At 42.5% G+C, this 27,967-nt stretch overlaps 2 long non-coding RNA genes across 5 annotated transcripts; one reads left to right on the top strand and one right to left on the bottom strand.

Annotated features, from left to right (window-relative positions):
- LOC308474078 lies at positions 1-22,120 on the bottom strand. 2 transcript variants are annotated; one of them, XR_013984494.1, is made up of 5 exons: positions 21,428-22,120; positions 18,965-19,031; positions 5,325-5,435; positions 1,628-1,688; positions 1-1,502 (listed from the first exon to the last, which is right to left on the bottom strand). It is a non-coding gene; the product is annotated as an uncharacterized lncRNA (long non-coding RNA). The 2 variants fall into 2 exon arrangements; XR_013984493.1 differs by having other exon boundaries at positions 1-1,688.
- LOC308473810 lies at positions 5,446-25,632 on the top strand. 3 transcript variants are annotated; one of them, XR_013984337.1, is made up of 6 exons: positions 5,446-5,668; positions 6,938-9,258; positions 10,357-10,500; positions 14,235-14,299; positions 22,118-22,335; positions 22,488-25,632. It is a non-coding gene; the product is annotated as an uncharacterized lncRNA (long non-coding RNA). The 3 variants fall into 3 exon arrangements; XR_013984338.1 differs by having other exon boundaries at positions 9,117-9,258; positions 22,488-25,623; XR_013984339.1 differs by lacking the exon at positions 22,118-22,335 and having other exon boundaries at positions 9,117-9,258; positions 14,235-14,289; positions 22,488-25,622.
- The last annotated feature ends 2,335 nt before the right edge of the window (positions 25,633-27,967 follow it).

The raw sequence follows: 27,967 nt of genomic DNA, 5'->3' as shown, positions 1-27,967 counted from the left end.
TATTTTGGAAGACCTCCCAACCAACTACAGTTGCACAACCTGAATTTCCCAGTATGCAACTGAATCCCACTGTTGATTTAAAATAGCAACGGTCTGGAAGTCCCCTCTTGTTTCCTTTTTGTTTTTCAGGGTTAGGTAAATATTGCTTCATTTATCCCTAGCCAATCAGGTTCCCTCTTTTTTCCATGCCACTGCCCATCATCTTTGTAAGATGGCCAATCGCCTTCAAAAGAGTATGTGCCCTAAAGAAAAACAAACATCGCCTCTTATGTTAGCTGTACTTCCGTTGCGTCACACCAGTATGAATTTACCAGCATGAGTCAAACTGGAACTCATTACTTTTTTACATGCACTGTTAGGTAAAGCTAGTAGATACGAAATAAAGTATTGAAGGAGGAGGGCCGTGGAGGAAAGATTATTGGCAGCTTAGTGTGCAAACATTTATAGGAGGGAGTGTGTACCTGTACATATTGTTAGCAGGAAGCCTGAGTAGGCAATACCATTACTTTGCAGGAATCCTTAGACAGCACGAGACAAGCATTATGAGCTGTAATCTCTTGACTTTATACCTATGAGTAATACAAGAGTAACGAGAACGAGATAAGATTACATAACTTCATAACAAGTTGTGCTCTTGAGCCAGCTGCTTATAAGGGGGTCAAACAGTTTCTCAGAAGCTGTAAGGCCCTAGCTCAGGCATAGGCAAACTTGGCTCTCCAGATGTTTTGGGGCTACAACTCCCATCATCCCTAGCTAACAGGACCAGTGGCCAGGGATGATGGGAATTGTAGTCTCAAAAACATCTGGAGGGCCGAGTTTGCCTATGCCTGCCCTAGCTCATATACTTTTATTTAATTATTTTCTATATTGCTTCTCAGGAATGAAATTCTCCCCAAGATGGTTGACATAAAGCACAGCAATAAAATAAATATATAACATTTTAAATCAGTCCCACATTACTCAACCTAGCAATCCAACAGCATAGTACTGTACGGTCACCAAAAAACAGGCCACACAAAAAAACAGATCCCCTTCTCCAGACCAGGCCATACAACCATATTATATAATGTAGGTTGGGGTAACAGAGCTACTTAGCACAGGGAGCATGAAACTCCTTGTTCTAATCTCGCCTAAATTGTGAACTCATAAGGCAGCTTTAGGCAAGCCACAGTTCCTTCAATCTCAGCACCCACCCCTCCATAAAATGTGAACAATTACACTGGCTTCTCTTACAGCGTTGTTGTGATGATTATAAAGATGTTTGTCCCAATCTAACAGGAAGCAAAAGGTTTACAAATAAGCGGTGCATGAAGATTTCCTGGACATGAAAGTACTTGGGCAATGCATATGCAGCCCCTGTCGCATTGTCATCAGTAGCATCATTCATTCTAGGAAAGAGGGAAGTGAATCTGATTGACTGCTTGTACCTCAAACAGATAGCTGATCTCCTTAGCCTGGGGGAAATGACATACAGCACCTGTTTGTGTCTCCTCTGTCACCTCCTGTTGGATCAAGGCAAATGTACATGAAGCACTTTGGGTTCAGTTGTTTTGTGAAACACTGTAATGGTTGCTGAATACTTTGATTTCCTGGGCAAGGGGTAATATAGCAGTATTGTGAAACTCACTGTGGTGGTGGCAGTCTCAAGATAACTGGAAAATACGGTGGTGTCATTTTGATATGCTGTCCTGTACATAAACAGAACGTAAATGTCACGTTAAGGTTTCCACTGGAAATATAAATGCAAGTAATGTGTAATGTGTCTATAGAGTAGGATGTTGAACTAACTTTTCAACTTGTTTTTACCAATAACCACTTCTTTGGCTGCTGAAGAGGAAGTAGGTTGTTGTAGCATCAAAGAAGTCTGTTTTGCAGTGCTTACACTTTCCACCATCCTCTCTCTTGCAAATAGCACAGAAGAGCCTCTCATTTTCTGTATCAAAATGCTTCCTAAGCCAGTTTTCTTTGGATATTAACTCAATATTTTAACAATCCACACTAATTTCTACAATTCAATCCCCCAGACCCCACTTCTACTGTGTCTTTCCTATATGTATCTCCATTAATTCTCACACTGTTTCTTCAGTTAGCAAATCACTGATGGAAAGTACCTATGAGAACGTTTCCAGCTTCGTTTTAGCTTCATCCTGCAAAAGCCAAACCCACAGTAATTACCATTTAGGCTGCTTCTCCTCCTGTAACCAGTGAACTGAACAGATTGCAATACAGTCTTACATCTAACTGCACATGTTGCATCTATCAGTATTTCCCAATGGCATGTGTGTTCCCAAGAGAATGCTCTTTTTATTTCAAAAGGGAGACGCTTAGATCTTTCCTGTCATCTTGAGAGTCTTATATCTGGGACCAACTAGAAACGAATAAATCCCAAGACTTATTTCACACGTTCCACTTAAAACACATTTTAGTCTCTCTCACTTTTGGTATGTATGCATAAAAGACAGAAATGTTGTTTTAATAACATTTGCATTGAAGGATGCTGATGTAGAAAAGTGGATTTATTTTTTTTGTATCACCTGTGAGCGGATGCATTCTGTCTGAAGGACAGTTCTCCACCACTCGTTTCTTTCCCATAGATTTACACAGTTGGTAGCGGATTCCCCCCTCCTCATTTTACCTCTCTTACCAGACATTTGGGAGGGAACCCTGTCAATAACTTGCAAGCCAGTTTGCTTCACCCCTCCTCAGTTTGAGGAGAAAGTCTAATGGTGGCAAAAACCCAGCCATCAATTCATCCTTTTTTGCTGTTGCTATTGTTGCTCTGAGGAAATCGTGTGCGTCTCTTGTTTTCAAAGGCACATGTATATGCACAGCATATTTTTTTTAAAGAAATGGCATCAGTCTAACCAAAAGGCTTAAATTGTATGGTATGGGGATGGAGCAGTCAAATGATGAGGCACTGGGCAGGATGTGGCACAGAGGCCCACCTGAAAGTGGCCCAAGGTTGGGTCAGAATAATGCCTGTGGAACTGCAACAGAGTATAGTTGCAGGGTTGTTTGGACCAGCAACCAAAGTAGGCAGGTAGGTGAATGTCTTCTCCTGCAAAAGCTTAAAGGGATGGCGGGGTATTTAAAAACAGGAAAAGCAAAACTCATGAGTTGTGGTAATCATACTAGCTGAAGGGGGGCTCCTTTAAAAAAGAGGTCTCCTCTCTAATCTCCTTGTGCCTGTGTGTTCTGGCTTTGTGGGGGCAGCTATTGTTGCACAAAGCTGATGTGCTCTTGTAATAAAGGTGTGAAGACTGGAAAGGTGGGTGGAAGGCAAGGCAAGAGAGTGTCTGTAGAATTCTGCAAGCTGAATTCTGCAACTTGGCATAGTCAGGTGTTCAGAACATGGGGGCAGGTCCAGTTTGAGGTCTTTAGGTACTCTGGGCTACAGTTGCAACTCTGGTTGCGAACATATTTCATTCTGGAGGTCCGTTCTTATCCTGAGGTACCACTTTAGCTAAAGGAGCCTCCTGCTGCCGCTGCGCTGCTGGTGCACAATTTCTGTTCTCATCATGAGGTAAAGTTCTTAACCCGAGGTACTACTTCCAGTTTAGCAGAGTCTGTAACCCGAGGTACCACTGTACTTCAAATCCAAGCCTCTGCCTCATTCCATGTCTTATTGTATAATGAGCAACAACAATAGCACATTAAATGATCAAGAGTTGGCCAGGGTACTCTTTCCTTCCTCTGTTTTTTAAAATTCTCCTACTGAGCAATCCTATACTAACTGTTCATGTCACCCCAATCTCTGAGTGGTGTGAGATTGCAGGGGCACCCAGGGTTTGTGTTTCCTTTTGGAAATGAGACACAGTGGAGACTCTGGTGTCTTTATGATATATGGTTTATTTACACATATGTACAACCTAAGCCTGTGATGGAGGAGTTCACAGCATTAACATCCCCAAAAAGCCTTGTTTCTCCCATAGCTGCAGCTTTGGATTCAAGCAAACATCAAACATTGCTCTGTCTCCCTGTCTTCCAGTTTTCTGCTGTTCCTCTAGCTCACATCACTCCAACTCTTTGCCTTCAACTCTGACTTTTTCTCTTGAGGGAGGGGTGTCCCACTCATTTGCCATCTCACATCAAGTCCCTTAATCCCCCCTCACCTAACCAGGAAGCTATCTTGGCTATTCCAGGAATTTGGAGGCTTGATTAGTTTTTAACACTTGCTGGATCCAAGGATTATAGGGGTTTGGCATACAGCGTAACACCCCAAACTCATGATATTACTTTTTGCTGGGTCCAGGGATACACTGCTGCTGTGCTGGTGGAATGACCACAAAATCATGTATGACCTAGGCCTGAGAAGAGAGGTGGGAAGGACATGCATACAGACCAATCCCTCCCACCTGGCTCACATGCCCAAGACATGCAACTTGTCCTACACATTTCTGGTTGCCTTTGTCATATGCATCTTTCACAGTTGTCTTCCTGGCTGTCAAAATTAGGCTGTAATTTGGGGAACAAAGGCCTATCTTTCTTTACCTGTGGATTTCTGTGAAGTGTTACATACTAAATAAAGTGTTGCGCTTTCCCAACTCTGAAGTGCTTATGCATTTTTACACCCACTCCATTGAGCGTAAGACGGGCAATTCTGAGGAATCCTGCTCTGTTCCTCCTGCAGTTCATAAAATCATAGAATTGTAGAGTTGGAAGGAACCTCAAGGCTCATGTAGTCCAACCCCCTGCAATGCAGGAATCTCAACATGGAGTCTCCCATCCAATTTGAAATCATACCAGACACTGCTGAGCTTTGCAAATGTGTTAGTAGCTGTAGAGCTGCGCCACTAGTTCTGATATCTTCATCTCATAGCCACCCCCTCTCCGGTTCTCTCCTCAAAACACACCCTTTCCCTCTCTGCTAATAATCCTTACACCCTGCTCTGCCAATGTTGTTGTCCCCATGTGTTATCTTGTGTTTGTCTTGCTCTTACTTAAACCATAAAAGCTTCAGGGCAGGGAGCTTGTCTTATCTGTTTGTCAAGCCCTACACAAGTTCACAGGGCTGCGTAAGTGCTTTTGATAATCCACAATAACAATAAAATAGGTCATCTTAGAAAAAGAAACAGATTGAAGGTGTGGCACAAGCTCAATTCCTCCAGCGCCACCTTCTGTTTTTTGCTTTTCAACAAGTGCACTTTGGAGTGTTGAGATCATCTCAGTATGGCGAGTGAGGAGGAATGATTAGGGGACACAGAGCTGTTGTCAGTGAACTTACTCTCCTACTTTTGTAGGTCCCACTATGATTCTGCCGCAGACAGGATGAGGGGATAAATTCACACTTCCTGAAACAATAAACAAACTAAAAATGCATGTACCTTTTGAAATGTGTGCTTCTCTAGATGTCATAATGCAGTTCTCCAGCAACAACAAAAAAGTCTTCAGAAAGCATATATTCAGGGCAAGTGTGCATAAAAATGCAAATATTACTGGAAATAATAAAATGAATTATATTGTGCAAAACTGTTTGCAAAAATATGTTTATCAGGAGAAATATATACTAAAATGCTGATGAACTTTTTTGATTACCCTTTTTAAAATTGCAAACTGATGCAGAAATACAGCAAGCTAAACCTAAGTTCTGAAAAATGAGAAACTCAGAGGGATGCTGAAAACGACAACTCCATCCATGCTTCACACTGCTGCATGACCATCTGCTTGGGTGTGTTGCCAACATGGCTATAAGCTATTTGTAGGCTACTCTACAGCTTATGTGTGGAAGGGCTCTCACTCAGGTCCCCAAACTCAGTGGAAAACTCCAAGCAACACAACAATGTCAGGACAGGGTGGCCTAAGGTCTTACATTAACATCACTTCTGTTTACGTCATGGGGATCATATCGTATAAAAATGAGCATGTTTTCTTTGGCCTTGAACAGCCCTTGTGTGTTGTGGTAGATGCTTGGAAAGAGCCAGGTCCCAAATTTTCCCTTGCCATCCTGTCAGAACTGGTTCTTTTCAGCCTTTCCAGTGGAATGGGAAATGGGTTGTGGCAAGCAACATGGCAGTTATATCTTTATGTATAAAGCAGGGGTCGGCAACCTTTTTCAGCCGTGGGCCAGTCCACCATTCCTCAGACCATGTGGTGGGCTGGACTATATTTTTATTTGGGGGGGGAGGGAATGAACTAATTCCTATGCCCCACAAATAACCCAGAGATGCATTTTAAATAAAGGGACACATTCTACTCATGTAAAAACATGCTGATTCCCGGACTGTCCGTGGGCCGGCCTGAGAGGGCGATTGGGCCATATCCGGCCCCCAAGCCTTAGGTTGATGACCCTGGTGTGAAGGGAGGGTTTAGATTGGTGCTTTGTGGCAGAAGAACCAGGGCTGCGTTTGAGTTCTGAGGGTGACTAGCAATATTGGAAACAACATTAAAAATGCTTTGCCCAAACCCAGAAAGTTTATCATACTCAGGCCCCAAAATTCACGGCAAAACGCCAATCAAGCTAACAATGTTTGGTAAAATCAAGCTGCGCAGTTGTGTTAGAAATAGAAAAGTCAGTGAGATAGTGGTAGTAATTTTGAGCTCTTCCACTCATTTATCACTTGATGACTCATTACTCCATGAACTACATGAAATACAACTGAGCAAAAATTATAAAAAGGATGAAGTCATCGTGAGGATGAAATAGGGTTATTCCAAATATGCTGACCTGAGTTCCTTGGAGAAGAGGCAGGATATAAATTTGAGCCTATATTCATAAACCTATAATGCAGCAGTGGCTTTATGGTGCCATAGGACATTCCATCCTGACAAAATTGTATCCTGCTTGTGCCGAAATTTTCCACACTAGATCTCCTTGCCAGCAAGAGGCGTTCATTAAAACATCAGCAAGAACGCTGCAGCAATTTCCAAGAAGGCAAGTGAAAGAACTTGTCAGTTTTGCCAATGTTTAAATATTTTCAAACTATATATATTTTACTAGGTCTAGAACTGCCTCCAGGATTTGGAGCAGGATTTTGACATTTGGCAGTGAGGAAGCTGTGAGATCAGAGAGGAGCCTTATGAAACCCTGTCCAAATTAAACCAAATTCACTCTGTTTAGAAAGAGAACTACTTGCAGATGCATAGAACTTGGGTTTGTACTACTCCTTCATAATTTATTTATTGTATGCATGCCCTCTTCTCAAGATGAAACCTTGGTACAGTATTTTAAGAGAGACAGATTAAGGAAATGCTTATGGCTTAATAGAGTCTGGGCAGTCATTTTCTTCCCTGCATGAATGAATGGATGGAGAGTGGCTTAATGGTATCTTTCAATGTGCTATGAGGACAATTCACCCATCATGATCGCTGATGTTTCACCAGGTGTTGCTCACATGCACTGAAACCTGTTTTTGCGGCTTTAAGGATCCCTGAGACTCCCTTCTAAATTTTCATTAATAACAAAAGCCGTAATTCTCAGGCTGCTCCATTCTCTACCCTCATTTGTGCAATGCCATTACTGAATAGACACACGGCATGGCCAATGCCCACAAACAAGTTGCTTCATGCCCATTCAATTTACTCGGGGTGAAAATGTCTGCACACACTGGAAAAAAGCCAAGATTTCCATCTTCATTTTAATATTTGGCTATGGGTGGGTTGCCCCGATACATAGTCCATGTTTATTCTGTTTGTGTAGCCCATGGCACAAGTGGGTGACTAAGCCAGACACAAGCCACATTAAAATGATGGAGACATATGATGTAAGAGATGTGTTATCTGCACCTCTTACTTTAAAGTAGCTGCAACTTTGAGGAGAACACATACAATTAGTCCTGGGACATTGAGAAAGACTCCTAAGTGACTCATGGGAGCTCTGCAAAGCTACTAATGTGTGGGAAAAAAGCTACCTGCACCAGTGCATAATAACAAGGGAGTATGTAATAATAATTATTGTTATTGTAATAAGGGTTGGGTGGCTATATGAGAAAAAGGTGTCTGACAATAACCTTGGCTTGGTTTGTTTTCATCAGAGAGTAAAATAGTAGTTATGTACGCAAGGCATTAATACCCACGGCCCAGAACAAAACATTGGCAGTGTACCAGAAATGCACCGTTTTGTGCAGGCGTATGTAGGTTAGGCTAAACAACTTGTGGAAGCTGGCATACGCCCTGGCATTATGCTCTGCTGATAGCCTGCAGCAGAGTGTAGAATCCAGACCAGGCCCCCAGAGCAGCCACCAGGATCATTTCCTTCCTCCAAAGCTGGAAAACAGCCCTGAACCCTACAGCATGGCAGTGAGATGCCAGGTCGAAAGCGTTTAGGTGGCACAGTAGCATCCCACAATGGGCTTTTCGGGGTAGAAAAGGGAACGGGCTTGAGAAGGCGGCAAGGATGCCTATGGCCCTGTTTGACACATAGGAAGGGTCACTGGAGAAGCTGCATGTGGCAGACAGAACTCTGTACGCTTCATTGGTGGGTGCATATTAACAGTTGCTTGCAGTGTACTGATAGCAAAAGCCTAGGTTGTCACTTCCCTGCCTGATGACTACGTAACTCCCAAAAACTTAGCAGAGAGAGGTGGCGATAGAGCTCACACCTGCCCTGGCAATTCTTGATCTGCTTTACATTTTAAGACACATAGTTTGAGATGTATAACCTCAAGTGTGGTGAACGTTAGATACAGGGCATCATGGTATCTCGGTGGGTTAAAATAGGATTTTGTTCTAGTGCAAGAACTGGCTTTCAGATTTTATTCAGCCAAACAACCCTATGATTATTATCTGTTGTCATGGTAGATCAGCAAAGAATTGAAAAAGTGTGTAACACACTCTGTACGAAGATGAACTCCATGATGGCAAACACAAATTATAAGTAATGTTACAGGGAATGTGTGTTATAGGTTTTTTTTTTTAAAAAACACAACTGCTTTTGAATGCTTGTATGTTGTCAGGACCTCTACGTTTGAATGTACATTTGTGATTATTCAGCAAGAATGCTGTAGGCACAGAATTGAGATAAAGAAATGGAAGTAGTTAAGAGTTGTAATACAACGTGCTCTATCTAAAGCGATACAATCTGCTGATGTGCTTAAAATGAACGTTCTCATTTTACACCGACAGAGGCCTGTTGTTGTGCAAAAGTGACTGCAAAACTTGAGAACATTTTGTATTTTTAGTTTTGCAGTGTAAAATAGATTAACCTGGCTCTGCCTCGCAAGGTAAGGCATTCAGAAGAAGATGAAAGGAATTGGTGAAAGCCAGAAGAAGAAAAACATTGAAAGAGGAAATGCAAGGCCTGTGATTCACCAATGAGCCAAGGTACTGTGATCTGCCCTTTCCCCCTTCTTTGTTTTTACAGTCCCAGGCAGGCAGCAACAGCATGATGTTTCTCAAGAGGGTGGGCTGCATTTGGTTTGCTGTATTGCAATGCTTCAGCTTTTACAGAAGCTGCGTCTAGTGGGATTTATTCTTTTTACCCAGCTCATAAAAGCAAAGTAGCCCTCTCATAGTCTGGCTAGAGAGCAGATGAGTATATTGAAGGTGAATCACCTTTTTCTAAGGCATAATTTTCATGGACCGCTTAAGAGAAGCTGGAAGACAGCCTGTCATAGGGTGGCAGCTTGTAAACTGGAGATCTGCCTGTCGCTTTAAAGATTTCAATGCAGCAGAAGAGGATGCAGCTGCGGTACTACCCCTCCCGGCTGTGAGGCAAAACCAGAGTCCTCCTTGCTCTAGTTGCAGGTAGGAGGATGCGCCATGGCACTGTGGGAGGGGAAGCCGCAGCTGCATCCTCTTTTTGTGACTGCTGAGTTGTTAAAGAGGCAGGTGGGATTTCTGGGTTGCAACCTTGTAAACCACAGGCAGGAAGACCCAAGCTGTGTGACCGGCCAGCTTGACTTCCTCATCACCAAAAGGTTACAGATTCACCTTCATGTTCAGCCCAGTCCATTGGCTTGGCTGACCCCTGGAGGAAGCAGGGGAGTGCCTAAGCGGTGCATCAAGAGAGTTCAGCATTTTCTAAACCGGCTAATTAAAATTATCAGGTGTACTTCAATCCACAGAGAAGTGTTAGTCAGGGAAGGCATATTTTCTTTGCTGGGAAACAGTTGCTAGGTGAGACCACTGATAAGGCATCTTGCAGACCTATGTTAAGAAAGCTGAATCAAGCCAATTAAATGGAGGCTGAACTTCTGGCGGTCTAATTGATAACCAGGACAAAATGAGCTCATGATAAGTGAGAGCAGAGAAGATGGCGTGTTCTGCTGCTTTCCTTCCCCTTCTTTGTTGTTCATTATTAGATGTTAAGAGTCTTTTGAAGCAGACTAATAAGATTTACAAGAATGACTCACAGATCACACAAGATAGACCAGGTTGGACCTGTTTTGTCTCTTTCTTTATGGCACGCTGAAAACCCAGTGACAAGAGTTCTCTCTCAAAGCTTAAGAAGACGCTGAATGACTTCAGATTCACAGAGTTCATTTCAAATAGTTCACCTGTACAATGGGCAATTGTTTGCAGTGGAGTTTTTGGCTTAGACTTCCTCCTGCAGCCACTGTTTGGGTATGTATTTCCTGCACACATTTGCACAGAAATAAACTCAAGTCCCCTGTGAATAGTAGTACTTTTCAAGTTAAGTTTCCATGTGAGACAGAGACTTTCTCTTCTTGAAACTCAACCATGTGTTTATTGAGAAAGTAACCAAGCTTTCACAGGGATCTGAAGCCATCAAGCTTTTGATTCAATGGTGCAATTTTCTCATCAAGGCCTGAGCAAAACGATGATGAAGAGCTCATTAATTTCTTTATATTTCTTAGAATTGATCTACTCCCCATTCCTTTAGAAGTTTCAAAATGTAGGATGAAGAGGGTGGGAAGCACTGGTACCCATAGCTGATATCCAATGTTGTTTGAGCGGACGTCTCCTTCTTCTCCTCTGTAGCTCTGCCACCCCATCCCACCCTCAAATCTGCTCTAGAGGATCCGCTAACCCGTGACCAGATTTTGTAAGTGGGGTGGAGCTGGATAACCCCCAGAACAGCATGTGGGGTTGGGGCGCAATTCCAATGCTTGCCCCAACGGAATGATCACCTTAACATATAGTTGAATTCCACCCTATATGTTGATACAGTGGTACCTCGGGTTAAGAACTTAATTCGTTCTAGAGGTCTGTTCTTAACCTGAAACCTGAAGCACCACTTTAGCTAATGGGGCCTCCTGCTGCTGCCGCACCACCAGAGCACGATTTCTGTTCTCATCCTGAAGCAAAGTTCTTAACCCAAAGTAATATTTCTGGGTTAGTGGAGTCTGTAACCTGACGGGTCTGTAACCTGAAGCGTATGTAACCCGAGGTACCCCTGTATTATTATTGGGTGATATTCAGCCAAATTTTACTCAGGGTAACATTAATAGACTTAAATGGAACTACTCTGAGTAAAACTGAGCTCAATCCTGTTCATTGGATGGAATTCAATGTCATGCTAATACAATCAGTGTAAGCATTTCTTATACTTGGGGAGTGGGTGGCGCTGTGGTCTAAACCACTGAGCTTCTTGGGCTTGCTGATTGGAAGGTCGGCGGTTCGAATCCACACGGCAGGGTGAGCTCCTGTTGCTCTGTCTCAGCTCCTGCCAACCTTGCAGTTTGAAAGCATGTCAGTGCAGGTAGATAAATAGGTACTGCTGCGGCGGGAAGGTAAATGGTGTTTCTGTGCACTCTGGCACTCGTCATGGTGTCCCATTGCACCAGAAGCGGTTTAGTCATGCTGGCCACATGACTCGGAAAGCTGTCTGTGAACAAAGCCATCTCCCTCGGCCTGAAGCAAGATGATTGCCGCACCCTATAGTCGTCTTTGACTGGACTTAACCGTCCGGGGATCCTATACCTTTACTGAACAATCCCCACTCTTCTCCCCACCCCCAGCTGCTCTTCTGGGGCTTCTCCTGACCTTCCTGAGAAGTTTTTTTGGGGGGGTGCTGGGGGGAAGGGAAGGGAAAGTTCGTTTGTGCTGCCTCCACTAGTGCAACAACTTAGTTGAATCTAGCCCATGATCAGTGTAAGGCAGTGGTGTCCAAACTTTTTTCAAAGAGGGCCAGATTTGATGAAGTGAACATGTGTGAGAGCCGGTCAAAGTTGTTGGGCTTTTTTTTAGGATTTACCCCAAAGTTGTTGAGGGGTAGATAAACAGGCAAGAGCGCCTGCGGGCATGAAAGCAAGCCGCATGGCGAACCCCTGCAAGAGCCCGCAGGCAGGCGGGAGAGCGAGCTGCACAGTGGCCACGATAGAGAGCCACATGCAGGATGCCTGCACAAGCCGGCCAGCAGCCAGAAAACAGAACAGGGCGCAGGTGGGCAGTTTCAAGGGTCGATGCGGGAGAGCGACAGCTCTCCGTTGATGCGTTGACTCCTGGGCAGAACAAACCAAACAGCAGGCACTCAGAATTGTTCGGGGGGGCAGATTAAATTGACCAGGGGGCCGGATTTGGCCCCCGGGCTGGACTTTGGACATGCCTAGTGTACTAACTTTTCTGCTATGTCTTTAATATCTACACAAAAAAGCAAGAATTTGATGTGGAAAGCTTCACTAGATGGATCTTATCGTGTGAAGGGAACAGATGCCCTGCCAAAGAAGAAGTTATCCTAAATCTGGGCTGGCTCAAGACCTGGCATCCTACCATTCCTTGAACCATGTGTGTCCCTGCTCCAGTTCTCCAGTTCCTATTCCTGCAGCCGCAGCTGCTCAAATGCCAAGCCCAGGAATTAAGAGTCTGTTTCTCCTTTCATCCCTGGCGGAAGGGCTGCACTGGAAGTTCACTGGGAGCAACATCCGGAGGTTTGCCGTTTGCTACTGACACTGTGGAAGGGCCAGTGGTGTGCTGATCCCCCTCTGAGAAGTCTTAAACTGCCAAATTGGTTCCCAACTAAAGTGAATGTTGATCTGCATTATCAGTGGAAGCACTACTTGTTAAGTTGTGGGTGAACATATCAGATGACACAGCGATTCTTCAAACAGCTCTTATTTATTCACAGGCCAGGACAGAACTGAACTGAAGGGCTCAGTCAGACTGCTTATATAGAGCTCTATTACCATGTTACTGTAACAACTTTCTAAAACTATCCAATCACTGAACATCACTTTCAACCTTTCATTTGCATAACTATCTACAGTATCCCCCTGCTGGCCCAGGGTGAGAATTTCAGTACAGTGGTGCCTCGCAAGACGAAATTAATTCGTTCTGCGAGTTTTTTCGTCTTGCGAATTTTTCGTCTTGCGAAGCACGGTTTCCCATAGGAATGCATTGAAAATCAATTAATGCGTTCCTATGGTCAAAAAAAGTCCAAAAATATCAGTGCATCACATCCAAAAAATACAAAAGCACCAAACCTCCCAGAAAACACACAAGCTTCCAGATTCTTGCAAACCCCTTCTCAACAATTCCCTGACCCCCCCCCCAGCCACCCACCACACAGAAATCCAAACCCAGAAATCTTTTTTTTTAACAACAGCAGAGTGCCCCAATGGTCACAAAAAATCATAAAAATGCAGAAAACACACACACAAGCTTCCAGATTCTTGCAAACCCCTCCCCAACACCAAGTCCTTGAATTCCAAACACCCCAACCCAAAATCCAAAAACCCCCAAAATAGTTTTAAAAGTTTAACTTACCAAATGGCTGCAAAAGAAGTTTTGGAAAAGCTTCAAAAATCACCAGAGTCTTCAAAAACCTCAAAAAAGGCTACCACACCGCGTGCTATGAGTTGCTCCTCGAACTCAAGTCGCAACTGCACCTCTTCAAGCAATGCACCCTGGATATTAACGGTTTTAAGAAAAAGGAAACAAACTTGCAAGACGTTTTCCTCTTGCGAAGCAAGGCCATAGGGAAATTCGTCTTGTGAAGCAACTCAAAAAACGAAAAACTCTTTCGTCTTGCGAGTTTTTCGTCTTGTGAGACATTCGTCTTGCGAGGTACCACTGTACATAACACTACTTATGTGCCTTTAGTCCACTGTCAGTTTCGTTAGAGAATTTAGACATGGAAACTGCTGGGCTCCTTTCAGAAAGTGGGCCCTTATATTAAATGTCAGTTTTAATATAAATGTCAATTTTCAGAATTTCTTTAAAATCTGCAACTGAGTGATTTTTTGATAAGATATTTAATAACAATAATAATCCCCCCCTGTTTTTAAACCATTGGCATATAACCAAGTGTGCTTCTGTGTCATAAAACTCTAAACATTCTTGGAGCTCTTATTTACTACCAGCCGGATCTATAGCAACATGTGTTTTGTGCATTATAGTGTCTCCTGTGTGTCAATGTTACATATGATTTATGCAAAAAGAATGACAGACCAGGTGAGAAAGCGTATTCCCTTTCTGTTTAAAAACTCTGTGACTCTAGATAAGAAGAGCAACCGGGAAGAAGGGAGAAGGAATGTCAGTTATTGATGTTGCAAAATTAATAACGCTTGGGTTATGTCAGTGGGAGGTTAATTTTAGAGGGACTTTCACCGGTTATAAACAGCATGACCAGTCAGGATGTGGCTACAACTCTACTCCTTCCACCATAAGCCTGTGTTTTCTTTCAAAAGTCTTCACTTCTGTATTTGGTTTCTCTTTTAGGAAGCGAAACCTGAGCTTATGGTGCCATGTTTAAATTCTTCGGTCAGAGTTCATTAAATAACTTTTTGTGTTTTTCTGCAGGGAGAATGCCTTGGATTATATGGTAATATAATATATTCTTGCTTTCAAACACTGTAAAAATTTTGTTCCAGAATCCCCCTCGGCTCCAGTACTCAGTATAACATGAACATGCCTGGTTCATAGAACATAATATGCTTAACTTGGGGCTAGTAACTACAATCAGTTCAGTATGTGGGGATTTGGCAAAGTGGGTTTATTTTTCAAATGCTTATTATGCTTTTTCAATATGATGGTATAGTCATGACCAGACATCTGCATATGATGTCTAAGCATGTGCCTCATTCAAATCAGTCCCTGATGGATGTCTTTCCAAGGGGTGACAGTGTAGGGAAACAAATTCAATTCATCTGCCTAATCTGTACTTTCCAAAACAATGCACAAACAGTAACACAGCTATTTAAATTCACTTATCCGAATTTTGCAAAGCGGTTCTCTAGCCAATTAACGTGTCCAAAAATGCATGTACTGGAATGAAGTGTGTATAAAGATGCATAGTGAAAATTGCTTTGCCAAAATGTGTATAGTAGGCAGAATTGCACAAATATGTGTATAGTAGGAGAAATTCACACTAAAACACTAAATTTTCATTAGGACTTATTTCTTAATAATTTTCAAGCTGATGTGGAAATGAACTTAAGAATGGAAAAAGGAAAAACTAAGAGAAACCAAATTGACAGATTTGCCCATTCCTATGTGTGGAAGATTCTTCCTGGCTTGCTACTGGATGCCAATGAGATAAGAATGGAAAAGAGACAATTCTACCTGAAGTTTTCATAGTCTCCTGACTCATTGCTATATATATTTGAACCTATGGTGAGCTCTCAGCTAACCAAAATAGCACCTATAAAAACAGAGTTGGCCTTACTACTCTTCGCAAACAAGCCTAATTTTGACAAGAAAAGTCAGAATAATGGATTCTATAGTTGTCAGAGGAGACACATAGCTGCTTCTGCATCTGCTGGGTGAAGACCACCATGTATTGAACTGGCCCTCTGTTTTAATTTTAAAAAACATATATTAGATTTAATGAATTGTGAGCAGGGTTGAATGAAACAGTTGTGTGCTTCATTGGTTTACTATTAGTGAAACAGGAAGTTCCCTTCTCTTTCTCCCACTGCATACCCACACCCCCAAATCTGCTCTGGAGGGTTGGAGGACCCCCACAAACAGATTTAGGGGGTGCATGAGGGAAGAGAGGTGTGTTTTTATGTTGTGAACCACCCTGTGATCTTCAGATGAAGGGCAGTTAATAATAATAATAATAATAATAATAATAATGATGGAGAAAGTTCCATTATGCAAGGAGAAATCTCTGAGAGATTTAGTGCTATGTTGAACACTATCCACAATATCCAAAAGGGGTGATAAGAGAATGGGAATTTTGATCCTGCACAGAATCCCTTATCAGGCAAAATTAGAAAGTAGCTGGCACCCGGATCTTACAACATTATGACCTGGAAGTAAATCCTGTTGATATAACTGGAACTTGCTGGAGGCAAATGTTTTGTAAATATGTAAGTAAGCAGGTAAGGTAGCCCAACGAAGAGTTCTGGATAACTTGCAAGCTTAGGTGAACAGAAGAGGGACCTACCCTGATATTCCCTTACCTATTTTTAAGATCTTGTTCTCAAGAAACTTAACACAGCAGCCATCTCACGTCTTGTTTAGGTCTAGTGTTTTGTTTTGTTTTTAATTTTTCACACACTAAGTCCTTTTTTTAATGATTTGAATAACTTTATTGAACACCTTCTTCACTTTCTGCAGTTCTGTGTGCTTTCTCATTTTGACTCACAGTGTGAGTGAAACAGTTCCATTTTAAGAGGCCATTCTCTTTCATCGTTAGGTTCTCATGTATTTGCTGCTGTAAGCATATTTCCAACATGTGGGGAAGTTTTACATACTCTGAAAACACCTCTGGAAATCCATAGTCGTTCTGTTTCAAATATGAGACCCATGTATTTCTACAGTCGTAGGCAAATACTTTTAACATGCATGTGTCTGGTTGATATATGCAGGCTAAAATCAAAACTCTCCTTGTTATCAGTGAGATAATCTAGTCAGTGTTTGAGAGATGATGTTGTGTAGTGGCTTTGAGTATCAACTGGGAAGTCCCTAGTTCAAATCTAACTTCAAGTCATAAAGACATTAGGCAGCTTTGGTCAAACCACTGTTCTAAGCAGAGATGAGGACAAATTGGCATCCATGAGACCTTTATATCCAGTGCAAATAGCAGGCTTAGGAGGATATTTTTGTTGGTATTTTGGTGCAAAAAGAACTTCCATCCATCCCCAGCCTATTGTGTTCCCAGTTCAGCTTGCCTCCTGGTTGCTATGCCTGCCTGTTTTTAAAAAACCCTGCACCTTAAGTGATTTAAAAAAATAATCTTTGACAGTCATGATTATTACTGACACTTTTATTTTGATTTGGAATGCTATGTTAATTTTCTTTTATGCATATATTTTACTGTTTTGTAAGCCACCTGGAGAACATATGGAACATATTACAACAGGGACAGCCACCGTGGTGCCCTCCAGCATAGCTGTCAACTTTTCCCTTTTCTTGTGAGGAATCCTATTCTGAATAAGGAAATTTCCCTTAAAAAAAAGGGAAACGTTGACAGCTATGCCCTCCAGATGTTGTTGGACTACAACTCCTATCATCCCTGACTACTGGCCCGGATGGCTTGGGCTAATGGGATGTGGAGTCCAGCAACAACAAGAAGCTACCACGTTGGCTAGCCAGACTTTCCCTCCCAGCAGCCTCTTGTTTTGGAAGGATCTATGGGACCTGGTGTTGTATTGGTATTGGTAGTAAGGTAAAAAGGTAAAGGACTCCTGGATGGTTAGGTCCAGTCAAAGGTGACCACGGGGTTGCGGCGCTCATCTCGCTTTCAGGCTGAGGGAGCCGGCGTTTGCCCGCAGACAGCTTTCAGAGTCATGTGGCTGCCGGAAGCCAGAGCGCACGGAAGCGCCGTTTGCCTTCCCGCCACAGCAGTACCTCTACTTCCCGCCTTCCCGCCACAGCAGTACCTCTACTTGCACTGGTATGCTTTCAAACTGCTAGGTTGGCAGAAGCTGGGGCAGAGCAATGGGAGCTCACCCGTTGTGGGGATTTGAACCACTGACCTTCTGATCAGCAAGCCCAAGAGGCTCAGTGGGAAAGGTGAGGAGAGAGAATGGTCTAAAGCAGTGTGCAATTCCTCTAGCTTATCTTCTCCCAATCCCTGCAATGATTCCTGGAATAAGAAAAGGGAAAGCCAACAAGCTGAACAACAACAACAAACTAGAGTTCTTTCTAAACAGAGAGGAGAAAAGAGGGAAGAAAGTTGTTCCTCTTACCTAAGATGGGTATCTTAAAAGAGGAGACAAGAGTATAATTCTTGAGTGATATGCAAATGAGTGATTTGCAGCACAGTTCTATACATTTTTGCTCAAAACTAAGTCACATCTAGTTAAATAGGGCTTAACCCAAACCTGAACCTGATTCCACCCTTATTTTCTCATATCTGGCTCTGGCTTCACAGCCCTAGGCCAGGATGACCTGTAAGCTTCAGTCTCAGTCACTTACTTGTCTCTGGAGCTGCGGCATACATGGCTGTCCACAGCACTTTTTCCAGGGTGCGTGTGCAAAGTTAAAGAATGGGGGGAAGCAGGCTAGTTTATCAGTGTAGTGGTTTAGAGCATCAGCTTAGGAGGCATTTGTGGACTTTTTTAAAAAAATAGTGAATACCTCTTGTATTTGACGTTACAAATACATGCAAACTGAACATGCAAACTGCGGCTATTTCCACTCTCATTTCCTTTTCTGACAGAATTCATCCAAATTTTTAATCTCCACTGACCAAACGCTTCAGACTCAAGGGCCAAAAAGGGCTATATTCCAGGCACCCCACAGGGTTATGTTAGCTAAGCCATAAGGGCTGCTGAAAACACTCCAAAATCTGGAGATGAGAAACTCAGTATTGTTTGTATTTTTGTCTTGTGAGGGACAAGTAAGAAATACAAGTTGAGTACAAGGATCTCCAGAGGAAGGGTCATCAAGCAAGGGGAAGAGGTAGGTTGTATCTCGGTCTCTCTTTGGCAGAGCTAATGCTCTTTCAGGTACTGTGGGCTGTGAAGCAGATACTCTGGTCGGCAACTTTGAGCCAAAGAAACAAAAGAGTATTTGTTGTTGAACTGAAGTAATGCTTGGTCTCCTAGTTAAAGAGTTACTGGATTTTACATGCTCTTATCCTCTTGCAGTGCAAGGGGCAAAGGGTTTAATAGGTTACCTGGCTTGTGGCCGATTACAATTAAAGGGGCACATTCAAGAAACAGAAATGACATACTTTTTCCTTTAGATCTCCATCCAAAGTCCGTATCACCCTCTTAACTCTAGCAGGATGCTTCAGTGCTCTTTTAATTAAAACAGAAAACAAACCATAAATCCTTCACCCAGACTTGTATCAAAGTTACTACATTTAGCACTGCACGTACAAGCTACTCAGAATAACAAATGTCTGGGTTGTCATTCATGAAGGGCCTTGGCTGTAAAAAGCCATTATTCAAGGAAGGCCCATCGCCATTTCTACTGAGACATAATAAACATGGCATGTGGGGGAGGAAATATGTGGAAATATACCATGATGTCCAACATTTTAAAACCTCATTTTCTATTTTTAAAAAAGAGGAGATGAATAGCCTATTAGAAAATTGGGGAGGTGGAGGGAATGAAGCAAAATGTGAGTGAGACATGCTCCACTAGTTCAAAATCTAGTTTTAAAACCCCAAAGAAACAGAGGGAGCCTCCTCTTAGATTCTGCCCGACTAGATTTTTCCTCAGACCCCTAGAAAATAATATTGTAAGGCAATCCTAGACATGGGAATCATACACCTACTCGTTGATATTTTAACTCCTGAATTCAAACTTCTGAATAGAAACATATTGTTGTGAGTTGGGGACAACTTCTAATTCCTGGAACCAGCAAGGATTCAACTGCTGGACTAGCTAGGCTAGCCTGGTAACGGCCCCCTAAGTATAGGTCCTATAGGGTAACAGTGGCTCTGTGGCAGAAGGGGAATGGGTGGGCCTCCCTCCCTCAACTGTCTGTTAGTTAGAAAGACATAAGGCCAGAATTGAGAGTTGAGTTGTGTGAGCTAGAAGCTGGATGCAAAAATTGCAGGCTGGAAACAGAGAGACAGAGCCACACAGGCGTTAATGCTGTGAGACCCTCCATCACAGACTCAGTTTGTATACATGTGTAAATAAACCATATACAATAAAGAAACCACAGTCTCTGCTGTGCCTCATTCTGAAGGAAACACAAAGCCTGGGTATGCGCCCAGAACCCCTGGAATCTCATACTGCTCAGATTGGTGTGGTGTGCAACAATATCACTTCCTTCACTTTGATTGTGATAAGAAAATGCTCTTTTAAAAGATTCTCAGAGGCCCAGGGGGTGGGTGGCTTGCATAATTACCTTAAGCTCCCTTCTTGTTACACCTTGGCCCAATGTCTCAACAGGAGTGTACTTTCAATGTTGGAATGTTCCAGCCTTGAAGGTGAGGGGCACTGGGTACCATTCCTGCCCCTGCACCCCCAACTCACAGAACGGGAACCACACAATAAATATATGTTTGTATGCAATGTGTGCTACTCTCGTTCAGCAAAAAGATATTAACTCAGTTCTAGGATTTGTTGTTGGCATCTGTCTGTCTCGGGAGACAATGCAAGATTGTGCCTTCAGGGGTAAAACCAAACCATTGGGAGAGTTACAGCATCTGCTGTAGAGACCAAATCAGGGAGAGACATGTTTTATTGCAGGTGGGGCAGATGAAGGCATCCGATTTTGCTACTACGGGTGCACCATGGCATTTTTGAGATTCAGTGCTGATTATTTTAAATGTTATGATTATTTTATGAAGCCTCACTGCTGATCATTTTAGCAGATATCTCTAGTTAATGTACTCATCCTCTCTTCCTAAGCAGCAAGTTGGTTGCCAGTTGAACAAAATGCATATTCCTTCCTTGCTACCCTCACTCCCTCTGGTCTTCTCCTGTATCAGATTTTAGATTGTAACCCTCCTTGCGGCACAACCGTAGAGCCTGCCCTGATTACTTAGGAAAGAACCACGCACATTTTTGGCACTACATGAATAATATTAATTGTGATCGTAATCTAACTTTATACTCTGCCCAGGTGATAAAACCAACATTTTCTACAAGCATCTCCTTTGGATCCTTGCTGTAGTTTCTTTTGTGTGTGTCTGTGTGGAGAGGATATTATGACAGGAGAGGAAGGATTGCATTGTTTGATGAGAACCATTAACAGCCTTTTATTGTATTTTATAGTTCTGGTTTGTAAGGAAGGGTGAGGTATGAAGATTTTAATTCTCTCCCCCCCCTTTTTTTTTAAAAAAGAAAGAAATCCTGCACCTGAGGGCATTTCCAACTCCCAAACTTTTGAAAGCTCTTTCCCCTAAGGAGCCTAGCCCTGCCTGCACAAATCTTTGAAGATTTTGCACTGTGCTTAGCAGCTGTTTCCATATTTTCAGTTCATAACAGTCATTTTCTTTGCAAGCTGTAGCTCTGGAATCTGCCATTTGTGTTCCCCTATTCTCCCTCTGCCCTGCACTCCTGCAAATTCCTTCAACCCACCCACTCTCCATTGCATTGTCAAGCTCAGGAGGGGGAAGAAGCGATTCTCACAACCATCACGGCAGTTTATAATTATGTCCCGGAAACAAGAGAGACAAAAACGGTTTGATTTTCTCCTTTCTGCTGACACCCTCCTACATCGGTCTTGACTTACCTTTCACATCTGCTTGGATCACAGCGGCCATGAATATTATTGACTTTTACTGTGACAAGATGCAAGTGGGGAAATCTGAATAAGATTCTTAAGGAAGGGGCCTGCTTGTTGGGTTGCTGTACAGCCTGGTGCAAAGGAGTTTAATTCCATACCAGGCCACTGCTTGCTTGCCTAAAGATAGTGCATCACTGCCACCACCAGGGGTCCTGTTAACATACAGGCCTCTGAGCCTGCAAGACAGTGACTTTCCCCAAACCACTCACATACCCTCCAGCATTCCTCAGATGGAAATAGGGACTTTTGTCATGCATACACACAACTGATCCTCCTCGACCCTCCGTTTTTTGTAAAACAACAAAAACGAGCATTTTCACCACCACTACACCAATGGAACACACACCTTCCACTGTCTTGAAAAAAACCATTAATCCATATTCTATTCTATTCTATTCTATGGTAGATTTACAAAAAGAAAATCACACACTAATAAATACATTTTAGAAAGGGGCAAGATTAGACATGGACACACAAATCATTAAAAAAATATATCAAGACTCCTTGCACCCTCCTCTGCTTCCCCTTTCTTCGCACTCAGGACAGCCCTTGCCCATGTCTGCATCTTGGAGCCAGGTGGGGCTGGGTCTCAGCGATGGCTGCCTTTTCTTCTCCTCCTCACCTACTCTCCAGCAGCCGCTATGAGCTGCCTGATGGAGGAGGCCAGCAGTGATGGCCATGGAGAAGAAATGGGATGCCCCCTCACAGCCGCCGCCGTTGAGGACAAGCACCCACTCATCCTCCCCGAGCTCAGCACTGGTGATGGTGAAATAGGACATTCCAGGATCAAATCAGAAGCTGGGATGGTTTTCATAATTCTGGGACTGTCCCTGGAAAATAGGGACACTTGGAGGGTATGCACTCATGATTTCATATTTGAGTAAGAACGTGAACTTGGATTTCTGAGTTCAATGCTAAATTCTTTAGCCACTAATCCATGCTGGCAGTAATACTTCTTTCTAACCAATCTCTAAAGGGTGCTTTTCTCTTTTCTCGTGCATTTCAGTCCATTTGTTGGAAACTTATTGGTTGCAGTTCCAAGATCTGCTGGTTCAGCTCTTCCAACACGTCATTCCATCAGGACACCTAGTGACCTGTTTAATCTCCAGCTCTTCGCTTCTGACTTCTTCTTGTAAATGATTTATCAGCTGGCGTGGATCCCTGTTTGCTTAAGGAGGCGTGTAGTGACCTCTAGCATGGCCTGTGTACAAAGATGCAAACAGCATCTTTGCTTGTGAACTTTTATACAACAAGCAGAAGCCCACCTCATGGTAAGGGCTAGAAGTGAAAGCGGACCTCTATGTGGAGCCTCAAGTGGTATTAGCACTATAAACAGGGAGTTGTTGTGCAACACTAGTCTTTGGAATGACTAGTTCATCATTGACAACATCTCAAATGCACCAAGAAAGAAATAACCAGGAATGGCAGGAGCAGGGGGCCGCAATGGAGAGGACAATCTTTGAACAAAATTGACCTGGACATGTATCACATATTTAAATGCAGTCTACACCAGGTCAGATTTTAGAAACGTTGATCAGAAAAAGACAGGTTTTAACAACTGGCTCTGCATTAGGTGGGCAGCAAGAGTCACAACTCACCCACGACTGGGATCATGGAGAGGGGGGTAAAAGGAGAATAAAAATAATTTTATCAGTGAAAAATAGAGAGGAGATGGTTTGACTGGGGAAATTAGGATATTTTATCATCACCATGTGGCAGAGAGATGGCCAGAACTCTGCAGCGACTCAAATTCTTTAATGTATTAAAAAGCAATTACAGTAACTTAAAAAGCAATATAGTTATACAAATTAAAACACTAAAATGGACAATAAATTAAAACTACTATAATTGAAACTATAGTAGTTTCAGAACAGAACAGCCGTGTTAAGTTAAATAATAATAATAATCTGGTGCCCAAATGAATTCACAGAAAATGCCTCCTGGATTTGCTTGGGAAGGGAATTCCAAAGTTGTGGAACCCACCAAAAACCTCCTGGAGAAAGGCATATTATTATCTCAAGGGCAGGCACTTAAATGGGAATACCTTATAACATGCTAATGATGTCCTTTATGACTGTTTGGCCCCATAACACTATAAGGGCAAAAAGGAGCTCTGGTGTATGTATGTATGTATGTATGTATGTATGTACCGGTATGTATTTATGTATGTATGTATGAATAATAAATACCGGTAAATAAATGATTAAAAATACATTAAAACATCAGTCATTAAAAGCTTCCCTAAACAGGGCTGCCTATAGATGTCTTCTAAATGTCATACTGTATATTTGTTTGTTTCCTTCACATCTGAAGGGAGGACGTTCCACAGGGCAGGTGCCGCTACCGAGAAGGCCCTCTGCCTGGTTCCCCGTAACTTCACTTCTCACAATGAGGGAACTGCCAGAAGGCCCTCGGAGCTGGACCTCGGTGTCCGGGCAGAACAATGGGGGTGCAGACGCTCCTTCAGGTATACATAGCCAAGATGGAAGGCAAATTTGGAAGTAGTCATCATAAAAGAGGTCGCTGAGGGTCTGAGAAGGACAGAGAAGGAGAAGAGAATGTGAGGAGAGTAGTTATTAGCTAGAGTGAGGTAATTTATATGCGGTGATTCTGAATGGGTGGAACCAGGCAGATGTGTCAAATTCCCCAAGGTAGACTACTTAACCCAATTACCTTCATTTTATAAATGTCTATATACACATTCTAATTGGGTACTATCATTTAGAAATCTTGACTGCTATTCTGATTTTGCTGTGGCACTGTAATGAAAACAGAAGCAATTCTTAGGCAAGGCCCCTTAAAATTTGATCAGCAATGGGGCAGAACGCCGACGCAGAAAGTTTAAGCCAGGAGTAGCCAACATTATGTCCTCCAAATGTTGTTGGACTACAACTCCCATCAGCCTCCCTTCCAACTTTGTGGATTATATGAACATCAGGAGGGCTTCATATTGGCTACCCCTGGTTTAAGCTATGGGCTTGGCTATTTTGTTATCTAACCCCAGCTGTACTCAGCTCATCCCAGGCTATCAAAAGGGAATCCTAAGAGCTGCTTAACACATTTTGAAATGATAATATCAAATAGGCTTACCTTGTCTAATCAGTTTCACATGATTACTCTTTCTTTCCTTGATTTCAACATCACAGAAAGAGAGTGAGAAGCTTGCGAACTTAGAAGCTTATGTGGTGTGGCATATACGGGTTGGATGAGGGCACATCCAAAAGAAATATTTGTCACATTAAATTGATGAGGTCAAGCAGTCTCCTTCAATCTCCAAGGACCCTCAGTTCTATAACCATGTTTCCTGGGACGAATGGGGTGTTGAAGTCCAAAATCTGTACCGTTTAATCTATACTGTTTTATTTTTGTTTAGAACTCTTTTACTTGTGTTTACTGTATATTGTTGTAATCTACCCTGGGACTTTGTGGTGAGAGACAAGTAATAAATTTATAAATACACACAAACACACACACACTCATTTAGAGAGTGCCAGGTTAGTGTAAGATTATTGTTGTTGTTGTTGATTTATATTGATTTATTGGTTTGTTTGTGGCTTGTATAGAATATTTTGTTTTTTAATGTTTGATGTTTTGTTGTGTTTTTATATATGTTGTAAGCCGCCTAGAGTGGCTGGCGAAACCCAGCTAGATGGGCGGGATATAAATTTTAAAAATATTATTACGGCATTATTATGAGGAGTAACAATATTGTGGTAAGCTTATTGCCTCAGAAAGCAATGTCTGGATGGCCTTGACTAAAAGTAACCAGTTCCCCCAGTTGAACTCTGTTCTGCAGAGCACTTTCTGGCCTCTTTCTTGCATGCTAGAATCAGGGGTACTTCCATACCTAATGTAGCAGTACTTTAATGTAGCCGCAAAGCCAAGGATGGGATTACTAGATCAACAGATTATATACATTCCACATCTTCATAATTTCTGGTTGACCAGCATGGCCATAAACGTAAGAAGGAACCCAGTCTGAAAAGGAGGGCACTTTGAATTCCTTATAAGAAGGGCAAGACTTAAATGTGGTTAGTGTGTTATGTTGATAATACAAAAATTTAGAGAATCCCATTGCTCCTGCCATCAGAGATCATTATGAAACTGTAACATTGAGATGGGTTGCCATAGCTCAGGCTTTACCTTGCCTGGGCAGGTTCACTCCAGTGGAGATCCCTGAGGGCCGGATTGCTCTCATGTGCGCGTGCTTGCGATTTCCGGCATCTGCGATTTCTGGTGCAGTGGAAGTGAGTCCCCGTGCGGCGCTGGTTTAGCGCAGCTCGCGGGGACTCGACAAGCGGGCGGCTCAGTTTGGGGGCAGCTCATGGGCCGGTTAAACGACCCCTGTGGGCCGCTTGTGGTCCATGGGCCTTAGGTTGCCTACCCCTGCCATAGCAAATACAGTATGTAAAAGTTTAGAATTTTTTCCTGTGTTTCTAGCCCAAAGGGAAAGCTGTTTTAATATAGGTTTTCCTTCATTTATATTAATGTGATTTAATTTCAGCAGAAATCACTGCTTCTATGAAAGAGGAAGATTGAACTGTTATTATCGTTTACCTATACCTTGGTAGACTTGGCTTCCTATTCTGCATTGTTATAATAAAATATGCAAATCAGTTTCCCTGCAGCATGGGCTTATAAACCAAAGATACATGTATACAAACATGCATTGAGGTAAGGGAAGCCAGTCTTGTAAAGTACAAACAGCAAATTCATTCATGCTCAGTGTTAAGTTGCTTCAAGCAGTTTGCTGCCTTACTCTAAGAAGCAAGCAAGCCCGTTACCTGTCGTAGCAAATCTTCAACAGGAGATGTAAAAAAGAAGACTTGTTTGGAAAGCAAGGATAAATATCAAGCCAAATGACTGAACAAGATGATTTGAAGGACTTGGGACTGGGCAGAAATACATTTCAGCCAGGACAGATTTGAGTAATTCAAGACATGGCTTGCAGGGTCAGGACAAGGTGAGGCAAGAATTGTATTATGAGTCAACCACAGCAGGAAAAGAGGGAGAGCTCCTGAGAAATTGTCAAAGCTCATTGCTGTGGGATATCCCCCAGTGGTTTAAACTTATAACCAAATACACAGAGAGCTTCCGCGACAGAACGTTCTAGGGAGTAGCTGGGCCACAGATCGGAAGCTGAGCACAATCAAGAGGATGCCATACTGAAGAAAGCAACAAGTCCCAGCCATCCTAACGTAGCACATGCAGAGCTGGATTAAGAAACTTGTTTCTAGTACTCTAGCAAATCCTTTATGACCTAGAACAAACCATCAGACAACAACCTTACACTAACCTATGAGGAGTGAAGGTGTGGCAATTTCACCACTGCAGTTCCCATCACTGAATTTCAGATAAGCAACAGCCTTAATTACATTCAAACAGAAAAGCTTCTCTGAGCATTGGAGAGGCAAGACTCTGCCCCAGATCCCAACAGTGTTGTGTGAAGTGCTTTAGTTTGGGAACTGCATTTACATAATTAACGCCATGTCTAATTTAGGTCCAAGACCAGTCAAACTACAGCATTATATATGCCTTTCTCACAGTGCGTTACTTGGAAGGGAGCTCTACTGAACTCAGCAGGACTTGGGTCAAAGTACGTTTGCTAGAATCCTATACTTGGAAGCAAGCCCCATTGAACTTGGTTACTGATGAACTTTGGAGTCAACACAAACAGAACCAGGCTGTATGTGCACATGTACAAATATATAGTGCAGCAGTCCAGCCAAAGTTAAGCATGTGGCTAATTCTCCTATTGCCATCCATGGGACCTGACTTTGGGTCATTTTTTAAAACGCTTGTAACAGAACTGGTGAACTTTACAGCCTGCATGCTATTTTTAAAGAGTTATAGCAATAGTGATCAGTTAGCTGCAGCATGAACGCCATCTAGTGACTGAAATGTGCCTTTAGATTTCACCCAAACAAAATTGATTTTCACTCAGGCCTTTCATATTAATGGTTTATTTGCCACTTACTCCCAAAACAGCTTTCTATAAAAACCATCCATTACTTCTTGCATTTTTACCTCCTCTCTAAATGTTATATATACATATGAGATTCCAGGATTCTAGGTGCTTGATATATATCTGAAACCTAAACCCAACTCTGGATTTATGTACCTAAATCCGGGCCAAAAGAATTGCCTAGAAAAAAAACCAAGAGCATCCCCTAGTGGTGTAAATTGTTCAGCACAGCTTCCCCTCAGTGCAAACCTCCCACTCCAAGGTGGAAAATCAGCCTTATTGCCGTTTTTAACAAAATAAGCTGTCAGCTTTGGTAATTAAAATCCACACAATTGCTTTACTGAAAAGAAGTGCAAAGCCTGCACAGATTTACAAAGCAAGTATTCAAACTAAAAGTTGTAGAAGTTTGAGAAAGATGTGCGTATCATAGGTATGTTGAAAAAAGCCTCAACTCAAGAAAGTTTTCCAAAGGGAGAATTAATGTTAAATCTTCAGTGTTCAATATCCTGGCTATATTTGAT

The sequence above is a fragment of the Podarcis pityusensis genome (genome assembly GCF_964106645.2).
Source record: "Podarcis pityusensis genome assembly, chromosome: 1".
Classification (NCBI taxonomy): domain Eukaryota; kingdom Metazoa; phylum Chordata; class Lepidosauria; order Squamata; family Lacertidae; genus Podarcis; species Podarcis pityusensis.
This window is presented reverse-complemented; position numbering and strand designations above follow the sequence as displayed.